The sequence below is a fragment of the Heterocephalus glaber genome, unplaced genomic scaffold (genome assembly GCF_053883595.1).
Source record: "Heterocephalus glaber isolate CG9 unplaced genomic scaffold, H.glaber_assembly_v1.0 deba00001538, whole genome shotgun sequence".
NCBI classification, from domain to species: Eukaryota; Metazoa; Chordata; class Mammalia; order Rodentia; family Bathyergidae; genus Heterocephalus; species Heterocephalus glaber.
Window position 1 is genome coordinate 38,535,146 of NW_028258333.1, and position 15,289 is coordinate 38,550,434.

Consider the following 15,289-nt stretch of genomic DNA (forward strand, 5'->3'; position numbering starts at 1 on the left):
CGGCAGCACCACTTATCTAAATCCCCAGGCCTAACTTTATCCTTTCTCATATGCTCATGTTGACATCTTTTTCATTATAAGTTGAAATAGTTGCATATATACTATGCAATATATTGAAATGATGGCCATTTAAAAAGGAAACTGCAACATTTCAAAACGTATGCAATGGAATCTAAATATTATAGGAATCTGGTATTCCATCATTCCTTAAAAAGATAGTATAAACATATTTGTTAACAGTAGAGAATTTTACCATGATTCCTTTTTCTCCTAGAACTCATAGTCTTGTTCTGTTTCCTTCATGAACTATAATATGCTTCATGCTTAGAAGTCTTTCCTTGGTCTTAACTTTCTCTGCAACAAAAATATCTCTATAAATTGACAACCCAGATTAAGAATTTTGCTCCAGATTGAGTTACCAGTACAATTATTCTTAATTCACAATTCATAGAAACAATATATATGCATTACAAATTTTGATTAAATCTTATGGGATAAAAATTGCTTTGGAAATCAACCTCTTGATAAGATAAAGGCCTTTAAAAATTAATTCATCCATGTACCCACGGATGAATAATAGATAGGACTAGAATGGGACTTTAATATCAATTTGATTCTTATTTTTTATTTGTGCAGAAGTAAACTTTGGGAAACCATACTCATGAACTAAGTAGACAGAAACAGAATTGTTTTGTTATTAAACCATCACTCAATTTTTTGACCACCTTCATAATCTATCAGGTTGTGATCGTCTATCAAACATTATTTTTAATGATCTACACACTGACATTTTAAGTATCTTTGTTAAATTTTGTTGAAAGCAAAAAAATAAATCTTATTTGAAAAAGGGTTTGTTATGGAGCCTTTAGTCTTTTACTATAGTTTACTTCAATTTTAATATTATTGAAAAAGACTTTTTCCAGATTTATCAAGTAACTATTAATTATACTGTTTGTTTTTGTTGCAGAAATCTCGGAAAGAAATACACAGAGACACAGAATTTGGATAAAATAATAAAATTTCTTCTCACAAGCGGGCGGAAATGCCAGAAACCAGTCTGGTCAGTATCCACCCCCTTTGTTCAGCATTTCCCTTTTTGTATCCTTTTTAGCCATTATCTCATACCTAGTGGTCTTTGATATGTAAATACAGTTCCAGTTCCTATTTACAAGTCACAGACACAAGATAGGCCATATACATTGTAAATTCACCCTGGCATGGTAACTTTGTTAGGTTAATGAAGTTATGGGTTAGAGTCAGATAATCCTCACCTTAAACAAAGAAGGGAAAAGCAAATCTTAAAAGAATACATTACTTATTTTGCTTCTACAACTACCTTAATATTCAGTCTATTAAGTTATCTAAAACTTTTCCGTTTCATTTTCACTTAGAGGTCCCTGTCTAACTCAACACACTCAGAAAAGGAAGGGAAAGGGGAAAGATTCTTAATTTCAGTACGCTCTTGCCAATATAGTATCATATTTTTAAGCAAATTGCTTGTATCATCACACATTTTAAGTATATTTTTGTCAAAACCTTGGAGCAGCATATTAAGCTCTTTTGGTTTATGGGAAATGTCTGCCATATAAACTGCCAAGACAGACTTGTATTGTTTTAGAAAAAGTCTGATTCCATTTTTCAGTTCTAAGGAGTACATTAATTTCATTTTTGAGACATATTTAAAATCACTGAGAGCTGGGGATTTAGCTCAGTGGCACTGCACGTGGCTTGCAAGTGCAAGGTCCTGAGTTTGACCCCCAGTACTGGAAATTAAAAAAAAAAAAATCACTGAGAAACAAATACAAAACATGTATTATAAAATGGATTACTAAAAGTAGACAAAGAATAAAATGAAGTAAGACCTAATAGAATTAATTAATTTTATAAGTTATAAAATGTAATCAACATATAGCTCCTCATTACTTAGTTTATTATAATACAATATAATGTAGCTAAAAGTGATGTTATTTATATTGCAAAGAATATAATAAAAGGTACTTTTTTGGGTAAATGTGCTATAGGTTGAATTTTTTTATTGTCCCCAAATTCACATGTTAAATGTTAAAGCCCCAACCCCTACCGTGGCTGTACAGTCATGGGCTACATAAGGACACTTTGGTAAAAAACAGAGAGAATATACTCTACACAGTAGTTAGCCTATGAGTGCCATCTAGATGTGTGTAAATACACTCTATGATGTTTGTACAATGATGAAATCCCCTAATGACACATTTCTCAGAACATATGCCCACAATAACTGTATTTGGAGATGAGGCTTCTAAGGAATTAATTAAAGTTAAATGAGGTCATAAGGATGGGGCCCTGTTATGGTTTAGATCTAAAATGTCCCCCAATCTCTTGTGTTTGGAAGGTAATTGGGTCATAGGATCACTGTACTCATCAGTGAATACATCCACTGTTGGGTGTAGTAGCCAATGTGCTATTAGCAGGTGGGCCTGCCTGGACATGGCTAACTTGGAGTGTGTCTTAAAAGGGTGTATTCTTGTCCCTGGCTCCTCTTTTCACTCTCTGCTTCCTAGCTGCCATGGGTTGAGCAGTTTTCCTCTGCCATGCCTTCTACCATGATGTTTCTGCTGGGAAGTCAGCCAACCATGGACTGAATGAAATCTCCTGAACTGTAAGCCAAATTAAACCTCTCCTCCTCTAAGTTATGAGTGTCAGGTATCCTGTCCCAGATATGGGAAAATTTAGGTCCTGATCCAAAGATTAGTGTCCTTATAAGAAGACATGCTAAAGAATTCTAATCCTTTAACACACACATGTGGGTGTACCAAGTAGAGTCCATATGAGGACATAGAGTGAAGACAATCATATTCAAGCCAGGAAGATTGCTCTCACCACAGACTGACCCTACTGGACCTCTGCCATGAACTTCTAGTCCCTATAACTGTGATAAAATAATTGTGTGTTGTTTAAATCTCCCAGTATGTTGTATTTTATTACAGTACACTGTGACTACACATATACGTGTTTACATTAAACTCTTATATTTGCTTTGGGAACAAAAGATAATTATGAGTAAAAATCCAGGAACTCTGAATTTTATTTTATTTATGTTGAATTTTATTTTATTTATGTCTGAATTTTATTTATGTTTAAACTTTTCATATATATTTGATAATAATGAAAGATACATCCTCTAAAAATATCAGTCCAGGAGGTAGACTGTCATTTTGTTTTTAATAAGAAATAAAAAATATAAAATTAAATTATATAAGGGCTTTAATCTGTGGCTTTTATCCGATGTTCATAGAAAGGTAGAAGCCTCTGAAACATTTTTTCAGTTTCTTCTAAAACCATGCCTAAAGATGACTATTAAGATGAATGGTAAAAATCATTAAATTTCAGTATTGTTTGTTATTTCCTATAAATGTTGCCTTCTTTACTCTGCTCTTTCCAGACCTCTTTCAAGAGCAATGCATTCTTTGACAACAGTCAAGAGAAGAAAGTCATTAAATGAAAAGTACAGTCCCTTCCACTACCCTTACTATACAATATACTATATCTGATATCAGAAAATTTCAACAAGGACCAAAATACTTCATTCTTCACACCATGCTTAACCTTCACTTAAAGTGTATTTAAGAAGTAAAATGTAGCATGTATTAAATATGGCCTAAAAGCTTATTATTTTAAAAATAAACATTCATGTGTATTTAAAAATATATAACATGGAGAGATCACCATGGCTGACTAGAGGCAGCAGTGCCCATTCGATGCTTGGAAGATGTGCACCAAGAAACACAAGTACTGAGAAAAAGGGGAGTGAGACAAACAAAGACCCAAATACAGGAAGGCAACTTGAAGGAGAAGCCCTCCAGATGAATTCCAGTACCAGGTATGTATAGAAAAAGAAGCAGGGCTGCCTCTTGATCCCAGCACTGCTCTGGCAAACATGCCATCATAGGAAAAGATCCAACACCCGGAGGGAAGAAACCAAATACAGCAGTGTTTGCCAGAATGCTGCAATTGGTGCCCAGCCTAGTAGTCACCACTCAATGGGCCTTGTACTAACTCCCTTCTCACTGGAAGAAGGAGCCCAGAAAGTGAGAGAGTCGCAGATCATCAGGATACTAAAGAAACCAAAAGCCAATAAATCACTCAGAAGACAATGACTGAGTTAGGACAAGCAGGCCCTTGGGAAAGAAAGGAACAAGGGCATGGTTCTGACTAGGGACTCAGAATCAGACACTGACAGACCCATGAGTCAGTGAGTTGCAGGGGCAGGCAGTGGTTGCAACTGGTAAGATCTGAGGGAGGAGAAAAGACACTGGAGCAGTGCTAAAGTAGGCATTCCTCCACCACTCCCCCAGACACCAGCAAGCTCTGTGTCCATGGGGTATCCTGCCTGCCACCTACCCTCCAAAAGCCACAGGGTTCGGTGCCCACGTAGGATCACTCCTACTGCCAGCCAAAATCTAGGCTCCACAGCCCTAACCACTGCTGAATTCATGGGCTAAATAGACTCTTTGTGAAGTTCGGACAGAGAGTTTGGTACAGATGAAAAGCCAGAGAGAAGCAGCATAGCCAGAAGGGGTTGTACATTATGATCACCTCAAGCAGTGTAGAAAGAGGAGACCTAAGCAGCTGCAGAGATTACATTGGGGGAAAGTGGGTGGAGGCTGAGAAAGCCCTTTTGGAAATTAGCAGAAGACTGGTTGTGTGAACAGCCACACCTCCCCCTCCCCCCAATCTGACATAATTGAAGCATCTGATCGTAAGACAGAGGCATAAAACCTCCAGCTAGCTATGAGGAGCACAACTGAAACCAATCAGAGTACTGTCTGCAAAGGGAATGAAAAGAAGGTCAGCAGTCGGTCCAGACCCCGCTCCCCTTCACTTACTGACAGGCAAGAGAAAAGATCTTGGGAAACCAGCTCAAGCGGATACAACCTGCTGGACTCAACCACAGAGGACTAGAGCTCAGCCCCTCACAATTGCTACAAGTTGAAGTTTTCCCATTTGTGAAAACAGGTGGAAGAGCATCCTGATTGAATTCTGACTGCTGTATGAATAGGACTGAAAGGACTCTTTACTTTTGTGTTTTGTATGTATGTGGTTTTTCTCTCTCCCTCTCTCCCTCTCCCTCTCTCCTTCTTTTCCCTCTCTCTTTCTCTTTTCTATATCCCAGCCTACTTGTCATCAGTACTATATCAAAGTCTTTCTGGGTTATTGAAAAAAGGTTGAAATTGTTAAAATAGGTTTTAAATTACATGACTGATACATGGTTGGTTCTGCACGTGCTGATATTACTGCTTCTAGTTCTGTCTTTGAGTTGCAGTGACCAGGTCTGATCCTATTACATTGAGTAGGCTGAAAAGGTACATAAACACTAAAACATAACTAAAGCCAAGGTCATATAACAGGGAAACATACACTCATTAAAGAGATCTTCATAGTACTGATGGAGTTTTTCTACCCTAATTTATGCTCAACCCTCAGCACAAAAACAATAAAAACATAAGAAAATGAGGCAGCAAGATGCCTCCCAAAACTCTCAACTTCCAAAAGCTGATCTTATGAGGTAAAGGAGCTTACAGGCAAAGAACTCAAAAAACAAATGGTAAAATGTTTGAAGAGATAAATATAAAAAAAAAACACATAAATCCAAAAGATGTTCAGTGAGCACAAAGAGGATGTGAATAAACAGATAAAGTATTTAATCAATAAAATGTTTAGTCACCTTAGACACAAAATGCTGATTGAATTTAATAAGATGACACTAGATATAAATGACCATTTTAGTAAAGAATTAGAGATTATGAAAAGAAATTAAACAGATGTCCATAATATAAAATTTCAGTGGAAAGTATAAGCATCAGAAACAACCAATGTAAGAAGAGAGTGTCAGAACTAAAAGATAAGATTGACATAGTGGATTGTGTACTCAGTGATGCCCTAAAAATAACAAGACACCATGGAATCTGGATCCAACAGCTGGTATATGAGAAGAAAACTAAGAATTATAGGAATTAAGAAAATATTAGAAGATATAAAAATGTATTCACAGAAATCATAGCAGAAAATTTTCTAAATCTAGGGAAAAATTCAATGTTCAGGTAAACGAGGGATACAGAATCCTAAATATCCACAACCAGGAAATAAATTCTCTACAACAAATCATGTCAAAATACCAGAAATTGAGCACAAAGAAAGAATACTAACACCTATTAGAGAAAAATGTCAACTTTTAATGGCAAGCCTATTAGAATAATGAGAAATTTCCCAACAGAATCCTTGAAGGCCAAGGAGCTTGGAGCAAAGATTTTCAAGTCCTAAAAGAAAACAACTGCCAACCCAGATTCATATATTCTGCAAAATTATCTTTCAAAATTGATAGAGAAATAGATTTTCCATGACAAGGAGCACTTAAAAAAATTCATGACCATCAAACCAGCTTTGTGGAAAGTACTCAAGAAAATCCTAGAGAGAGTAAAAAATAAAAGGTTAAAAATAAAAAAGGACTCATCAGTGGAAAAATTATTCAAGATAGGGCTAGTAAGCAGTTTCAGTAATAATTTTCATTTTAAATGGTCTTAACTCCCCAATCAAAAACACAGAGTGGCAGATTGGATAAAAAAAGCAAAACTCCACTTTATGTTGCCTGCAAGAGACACACCTCAGAAAGAAAGAAATATAGACCAAAAATTAAAAGATGACATTCTATACACCATGTTGCAGGAGTCCAAAAGCATGTAGGAGCAGCTATTCTATTTTCAGACAAAGTGGACTTCAAGCCAAAACTGATTAGAGGAGACAAAGAAGGTCACTACATCCTGGTAAAGGGAATAATTCAATAGGAAGAGGTTACAATCATAAATACATATGCTCTGAATACTAGCACATTCATTTTCATAAAATAAATAGTACTAGACACAGAAGGTCAGATACAGATAAATACAATAATAGTAGAGACTTCACTCTCACACTCCACTCTCACAAATACACAGGTCAACCAGACAGAAAATGCAACAAAGAAACAACAGAGTTGGAGTACATCATCGAACAAATGGACATAACAGAATATCTGTAGTATTTCATCCAACAACAGTAGAATACATATTTTTCTTAGCAGAATGTGAAACCTTTTCCAAGAGACCATATTTGAAGCCAAAAAGCATATTTAAATGAATATAAAAGAATTGAAATAATCTCTTCTATATCATTGGATCATAGCAGAATGTAACTAGAAATTTACAGCAAATGAAAACACAGAAACTATGCAAACACATGACACATGGAGATTAATAATATACTCTTGAATAGTCACTGGATCACAGAAGAAATCAAGGAAAAAATTAAAATTTCCTAGAATCAAATGACAATGGCAGCACAACATACTGAAACCTATGGGACATATTAAAACCAGTTCTAAGAGGAAAGTTTACAGCTGAGAATGCTGACATTAGAAAAATAGAGTAATCCCAAATAAATAACTTCATGATGCATCTCAAGGTCCAGGAAAAACAAGAGTAATACAAATTGAAAACTTGTAGAAGGAAAGAAATTATAAAGATCAAAGTAGAAATTAATGAAATAGAGACCAATAAATTAATATTAAGAATCAATGAATCAGACAGTTGGTTCTTTGAAAGGGTAAACAAGATTGACAGACTTTTAGCCAAACTTACCAAAAGAAGGAAGAAAAGAAAGACTTGTATCAGTGCAATTAGAAATGAAAAAGGCAATACCACAAAGGACACTCCTAAAATCCAGAGGATTTTAAGAAACAACTTTGAAAGCATGTTTTCCAATATATTGGAGAATCTAGAAGATGAAGAAATTTCTATACACATATGAATTACCAAAATTCAACCAAGATATAAAAACTTGGGATAAGTCAATAATGGGCAATGAAATAGAGGCAGCAGTAAAAGCCCTACCAAATAGAAAAAGCCCAGGACCCAATAGATTTATGGCAGAATTTTACCAGAACTTCTGGTAAGAACTAACACCAACACCCCTCAAATTCTTCCATGAAGTTGAAAGGGATACAAAAACTAGACGAAGAAAAAAAGGAAAAGAAAAGAAAAAGTACAGGCCAATTTCCTTTAATGAACACAGATGAAAAAAATCCACAATAAGATATGTGCAAACAATGCTTTAAGTCATTAAAAAGATCAGACATCATGACCAAGTTGGCTTCATCACAGGGATGCAAGGATGGTTCAATGTACTTAAATCAATAAATGTAACACATCACATAATCAGAAGAATAAAAATCAAATTATCACCTCAACAGATACAGAAAAGACTTTGACAAAATCCAACACCCTTTCATCATTTTAAAAAATGCTGATGAAAATAGGTACAGAAGGATCTTATGTCGAACTGATAAAAGCCATTTATGACAACACTGTTGCCAACATCATACACACAGGGAAAAACTGACAGCATTCCATCTAAAATCAGGAACAAGACAAGGGTGTCCACTCTCAACACTACTGTTCAGTGTAATACTTGGAAGTTTAGCCAGAGCAATCAGACAGGGAAAAGGAATAAAAGGAAGAAAACAAACTACTTTTACTTGATCCTTTACATAGAAGAGCCAAAGAATACCAGAAGACTCTTAGAACTAGTAAATAAATTCATCAAAGTGGCAGCATACAAAAGTCAACATACAAAAATCTCATTTTTTTTTTTTTTTATGGTACCAGGGATTGAACTCAGGACCTTGCGCTCTTGAGGCAGGTGATGGAACCACTGAGCCAAGTCCCCGGCCCTAAAAAATCAATAGTATTCCTATTTGCAACAATGAACCCACCAATAAAGAAATCCCATTCATAATAGGTTAAAGAAAAATAACTAACTAAGGAAGTTAAAGACATCTATAAAGAAAACTACAGTCCACTGGGGAAAAAAGCAGTTGAATAGGACATTAGAAAATGGAAAGGCATACCCTGTTCTTGGGTAGGCAGAACCAATATTGTCACAAGGCCACATTATCAAAAATAATATATAGATTTAATGCAATTCCAAGCAAAGCATCAGCAGTATTTTTCACAGAACTAGCAAAAAAAACCATTCTAAAATTTATATGGAACCAGAAGAGACCCAGAAAAACCAAAGCAATCTTGAGCAACAGGAGTAAAGCAGAGACATCACAATCCCAGCTTTCAAGTTATAGTACAAAGCTGCAGTAATAAAAACAGCATGGCATAGGCACAAAAATTGACATGTTGACCAATGGAAGAGAATAGAGGATGCAGAAACAATCCCATGCATCTGATTTTTGACAAAGGGGCCAATAATATATACTGGAAATAAAGATAGCCTCTCCAACAAATGCTGGGAAAGCTGGTTATCCATGGGCACAAGAATGAATCTAGATCCTTATGGACCAAAGACCTACATATAAAAATAGAAACACTGAATCTGCTGAATAAAAACTGTAAAACTCTTGAAGACATAGGCAAAGGCAAGGATGTCCTAAATAGAACCTCAGTTGCACAAGATATAATATCAAGAATCAATCAATAGAATTATATCAAATTAAAAAGCCTCTGCACAGCAGAGAAAACCACCAACAGAGTGAAGAGACAATCTACAGAATGGGAAAAACTTTTTACTAGCTATTCCTCAAACAGAGGGCTAATATTTAGATAAAAAATTAAAAAAATTAGACCCCCCCTACCAAAAAAATGGGCAATTGAAATGAATAGACATATCTTAAAAGAATATGTACAAATGGCCAATAGGTATGTGAAAAAATGGTCAGCATCTTCAGCCATACCATAAGAGAAATGCAAATCAAAGCCACATTGAGAGTCTATCTTACACCACTAAGAATGGCCATTATTAAAGCGCAAAAATAAACAAATAAATAAATACTGGCAAGGTTATAGGGGGAAGGGAACCTTTGACATTATTATTATTATTATTTTATTTATTTATTTTTTTGGTACTGGGGATTGAACTCGGGTCTTTGTGCCTGCACAGCAGGCAGCAAAACCACTGAGCTAAATCCCCAGCCTGCTTTGACATTATTAGTGGAAATATAAACTACTATAACCACTACGGAAACCAGTAAGAGATGCCTCAAAAAACTGAAAGTAGAAATTCTGTTTGACCTAGTTAGACCTCTTTTGAGTATCTTCCTGAAAGAGTTAAAGTTATCATATTAAAGTAATACTTGTCTATCATGGATCTCCTTACAACAGCCCACCCTGCTTTCTTCATGGTGTTCTTTTATCTTGCTTTTTCCTCTTTAACTCAACCCAAGCTCACTCTTAGAGCCAGTTTCTCCCTCACTCTTCACTTTTACTCTTTTCAAATAAATTTTGCCACTGCCAAAATAACTAAATAAATGAATAAATAAAATGATATTTGTCTATCTGTGATTATAACAATATAATTCACAATAGCTAAATTATGAAAGCCAGCAGAAGAATAAAGAAAATGTAGTATATATACACAATGGAGCACTACTCTGCTAAAAGAAGGATAAATTTGAATTACTTGTAGGGAAATGAATGTACTTTGAGACCATGATGCTAAGTGAAATAAATTGGCCCAGAAGTTTATATCACATGGCTTCTCTAATGCAAGAAACCCAAAATATAAATAAAGAACAAACAAGGAAGTAGATTATGTGAAGATGAGAAGGGGCTCTGAGGAAGAAGAGAGAATGAAGTGAGGTGAAGGAGGAAAAAAATTGATATATATACATATATACACATGTATATGTGTGTAATATATACATATATATATCTCAAGACATAAGCTATACATATTTTACCACGGCAGTGGAACAAAAAGTAAAATATAGAAAAATATACTTATATTCCATGACAATTTCTTCTTATATCTTAACTCTAATTGTAAAAAAACTCATTCCTTTAAGATTGACCAAAAAGGATAAGCAAACCAACCATAAGTACTGACGGTTACTTTGTAATTCTACATTATACTACATGAGTATTGCCACTAGTGAAAGTTTGGAAAGGCTTAAATTGAAGTTTAAGATTTTCACTACAAGAGAACTGGGGACTTCCTTTGATGAATGATTTCTAGACCCTTTCAAAACAAGCAGTAGGAGAATCAATCTCACTAAATGGCTGGAAAAATTATTTTGAAGAAAGAAGCACAATTTAAGAAGTGCCAGTGACTCTTCTCTATTCCCTCAATGAGTTCTCTAGGTTTAGGTTGAGATGGAAGAGGGGAATCTTCCACAGTGTTGCTTGGCTTCTCATAGTGAGATCCTTTTGCTGCAATGAGTGTAATTCTTGTGGTTAAAGAAACACTTTGTGGGTGGGGACCACATGGTCTGTAAAAACAAGCCAACTACCTCATCTGTCATTCAACTAAAGAAATACACAATACTGAAGGAAAAGTGGCTGCACCGAACTTTTTGGGGACTGTACATCCACTGTCAATGTATCACTCTCCTTAGATTTTTTTAAAGCTTAATTTCTTTTAAAATTATTATGAAATATTTCAGGAATATACAAAATATGCCATTTCTCTTTGTTCAAACTAAATGTGAATACAGTATAATTTCACATTATAAACATTAAAATATCTATTAAGTGCATATTACTTCATATCACTCGCCTTGTATTATTGTCTATTTTACAGATAAAGAAAATTAAATCAGAGAAATTAAAATTTACACAGCTTGTAAATGATAGAGCTAAATTTGAGCCCAAGTCAGCGTGAATCAAAAAGCTGAGAACTTTCTTCATAGTAAGGAGTTAATGATTAAACGATGAACCACTAAAAAATAAACAAACAAAAAATAGGCTGGGCACAATGGTACAGGCCTGTGATCCCAGCTACTCAGGAGGTTGAGGCAGGAGGAAGACTGTAAATTCAAGATCAGCCTGGGCAAGAAAGAACCTGTTTCAAAATAAAAGGATAAAAAAGGCTCAGGGATAGAGTCCTTATCTTGCATGAGGCCCTGGATTCAATTTCTAATACCATTTAAAAAATAACATTTAAGTGAAATGTTTGTAACTATGAATGAGATTAAGCCATTTCATTTGAGGGGAAAAATGTGTTGAACTAAGGAACAATGAATATCAGATCAATTTTACTATAATAATAATACACTTAGGGAAAACAGAGTTACACAGTACTGCTGTGGTTGCATACATTTTATGCATCCTTGAATCATTTATGGGTTGAAGTTCAGTTTCCAGTGTAGAGATGTTGAAAAGTGATGGAATCTTTAAGTGGGACCTGCAGGATATAATTAGGTCATTGTGGGTACGGCCCTCAGAGGATATTGGTGCTGATCTCACAGATTGTGTGAGTTCTGGAGCAAATGGGTTGTTATAAAGAGAGATCACTTTACATGCTTGACTTCTTCTGTACATGGCCATCTCCCTCTCTGCACCTCTATCACATTGTGACCCAGCTAAGGAACTTTCATCAGAGAGGTCAAAGAGATGGGGCCAGCCAACCTTGGATTTTCGTCTTCCAAAATTGTGAGCTCTTTTATTTATAGTGTCTAGCTTCAGGTATTTTGTATAGCTGCAGAAAATGGACTGATACAAATATTTAAAATGCAGTAAACTAAGAGAGCAGAGACCGTATCTATATTCATTACTCTTTACATACACTTTACCTAGCATATATGCTTGGCAAATACTTGCTGAATTAATGAATGTAGCTTAATTAATGGATCTAGCTCAATTGAGGTTACTTCGTTGGGAAAAAATGCCTCAGGTATATAATAATGGTAATGATAGGCAATGTGTTCTAATGCCTCATTAGGTAGTGTGTAATACAGGAGCAGTCATTCAGATATCATTCCACTTACAAATAATGTTCACCCCTGGCCTTTGGTTGGATTAGGCCTGCTCATGCAATATATATACCATGTACCAACCATGGACAACAGCCTGACCACACAGTGCAGTCAGGAAGCTCTACTACACACCTGCACTGACCTGCCTGTGGTCTCTCCTTCCTTCTGTGCCTTAGATACCTAACTTCTCTTAGTGTAACACACACAGCAGTGTCCTAAGGGCCCTCTCGTCTGATTCACTGGGACATGCTTTTTTGGCTTTCACCTTAACCACTCTCTGGGCATGGTTAGGCACTTTCTGACATCTCCACTTACCCATAGCTGCAGTTTCACTTGATCTACACAAGCACCATACTAGCCACATTAGCTGTACCTGGTCTTCCCATCAGAAGAGGAAAGGTTAAATTCAGCTCACTGTGCTAGGATCTGTGAGATGTTTCAAATCTACATTGCAAGCCAGCTCTCCTAATTCAACTTCTATGACAACTTTTGAAGTAATGAAACTCCAATATTTATATTTACACAGAAATAAATCTGCCTTATTCCTGGATGGATTTCTCTCCAAAATTACAATATCAAAATTATATAAGAAAAAGCCTGTCCTTTGAAAGAACCTCTTCACATAGAAAGAAAGAGCTTTAAGAACTGAATGTATCAAAGCTTTGATAAAAACTACACCAAGGCATATAATAGTCAAGACTCCCGAAATTCAATACAAGAAGTGAATATAAAAGCTGTTAGAGAGAGGGCAGGGAAGCTGAGCAGGTCCCAGCACCCAGAAGGAAGCTCCCCCACTGCCATCCCAAGCTCATAGGGCAGAAAAGCGAAGCTGGTCCCAGAACACAGAAGGAAGTTCCCCTGTTGCCATCCCAGGCTCCAAGGGCAGGGAAGCTGAGCTGGTCCCAGCACCCAGAAGGAAGCTCCCCCACTGCCATCCCAGGCTCCTAGGGCAGAGAAGCTGAGCTGGTCTCAGCACCTAGAAGGAAGTTCCCCTGCCGCCATCCTAAGCTCCTAGGGTAGAGAAGCTGAGCCGGTCCCAGAACCCAGAAGGAAGCTCCCCCACCGCGATCCCAAGCTGCTAAGGCAGAGAAGCTGAGCAGGTCCCAGGACCTGGAAGGAAGCTCCCCCACCACCATCCCAAGCTCCTAGGGCAGAGAAGGTGAGCTGCACGGGCACCAGAAGTACCCCTCCACTGTGGAAATGAGAAGACACGTAAACAAGTCTCAAAAACAGACTTCTGGATCACCTACAGCAACCCCAAAGGGAAACAAGATGGAACGATCTGATACTCAACCACCTGGACTCTCTGAGCAACAAAAGAGGATCTGGGAAAAATGAAATCAGAAATAATTACTCAGATAACAGGAAAGATTTTGCTCATGGTGCAAGACATGATTAATAAATCTAGACAGGACACAGATAAAAAAATAGAGGATCTGAGGAACATGATGGAATCTCAACATAGGAAACAAATGGAAACCATAAAACAGATGCAAACAGATGTCCAGGATATTAAAAACTCCATCGAAAGTCTGCACAGCAGAATGAACCAATGTAAGAATAGAATTTCAGATATAGAAGAAAGGATTGCAATTAGTGACCAGGAAAAGAAAAATTGCTTTAAAATTGTAAAGGAACATGAGAAATCAATCCAGCAGCTGCTAGACGATGCAAAGAAGAATAACATAAGACTGATCAGAGTCAATGAAGAAAGAGAAGAGAGTGCAGATGACATAAAAACACTGTTCGCAGAAGTGATGACAGAAAACTTCCCAAGCAGGGGAAAAGAACTTGACATACAGATAAGTGAGGCATATAGGACTCCAAATAGCCTTGATAAAAAAAAATCTACACATAGGCATATAATTGTTAGGATTCCAGAAATCCAACAGAAGAACAAAATTCTACAAGTAGTTAGAGAAAAGAAACAAATCACATACAAAGGAAAGCCCATCAGAATCACAGCAGACTTCTCAATGCAAACCCTCAAGGCAAGAAGAGCTTGGAGTGATGTATTTCAAGCCCTAAAGGAAAACAACCTCCAACCCAGATTGATGCACCCTGCAAAACAATCTTTCAAAATTGATGGAGAAATAAGATACTCTGATGATAAAGAGCACCTCAGGAACTTCATGAATATCAAACTGGCACTCCAAAAAATTTTAGACAATACTCTAGGAAAAGACAATGAGGATCACAACCCCAGGAAACCCAGCAGAATGAATCCACTAGGAGTGACAAATTAAACCCGAAGGGGGAGAATCCAACAAAAAGAAAAAGTCATGACAAGGCTTTTAAAACTTTTAACTTCATCTCCCTAATGAGTGTATAATTCAATCTTGTTATTGTACCGATTAGGGTTTTTCTGATTCTAGAGTTGCACACTTTTCCTTGTGCTGTACTGGCTATTTATCATCTTATGTCTACTTTTTAATTGGGTTGTCTATTAATGATCTCTAAGAATTCTTTATATATTCTGGTCATAGGTTATATGCATTGTAAATATGGTCTGTTTAA

At 36.3% G+C, this 15,289-nt stretch overlaps 1 long non-coding RNA gene across 1 annotated transcript; it reads left to right on the top strand.

The window, feature by feature from the left end:
- The first annotated feature begins 965 nt into the window (after nt 1-965).
- Nucleotides 966-10,340, top strand: LOC147824573 (uncharacterized). Its single transcript, XR_015442288.1, has 3 exons — nt 966-1,060; nt 2,541-2,638; nt 3,422-10,340. It is a non-coding gene; the product is annotated as an uncharacterized LOC147824573 (long non-coding RNA).
- The last annotated feature ends 4,949 nt before the right edge of the window (nt 10,341-15,289 follow it).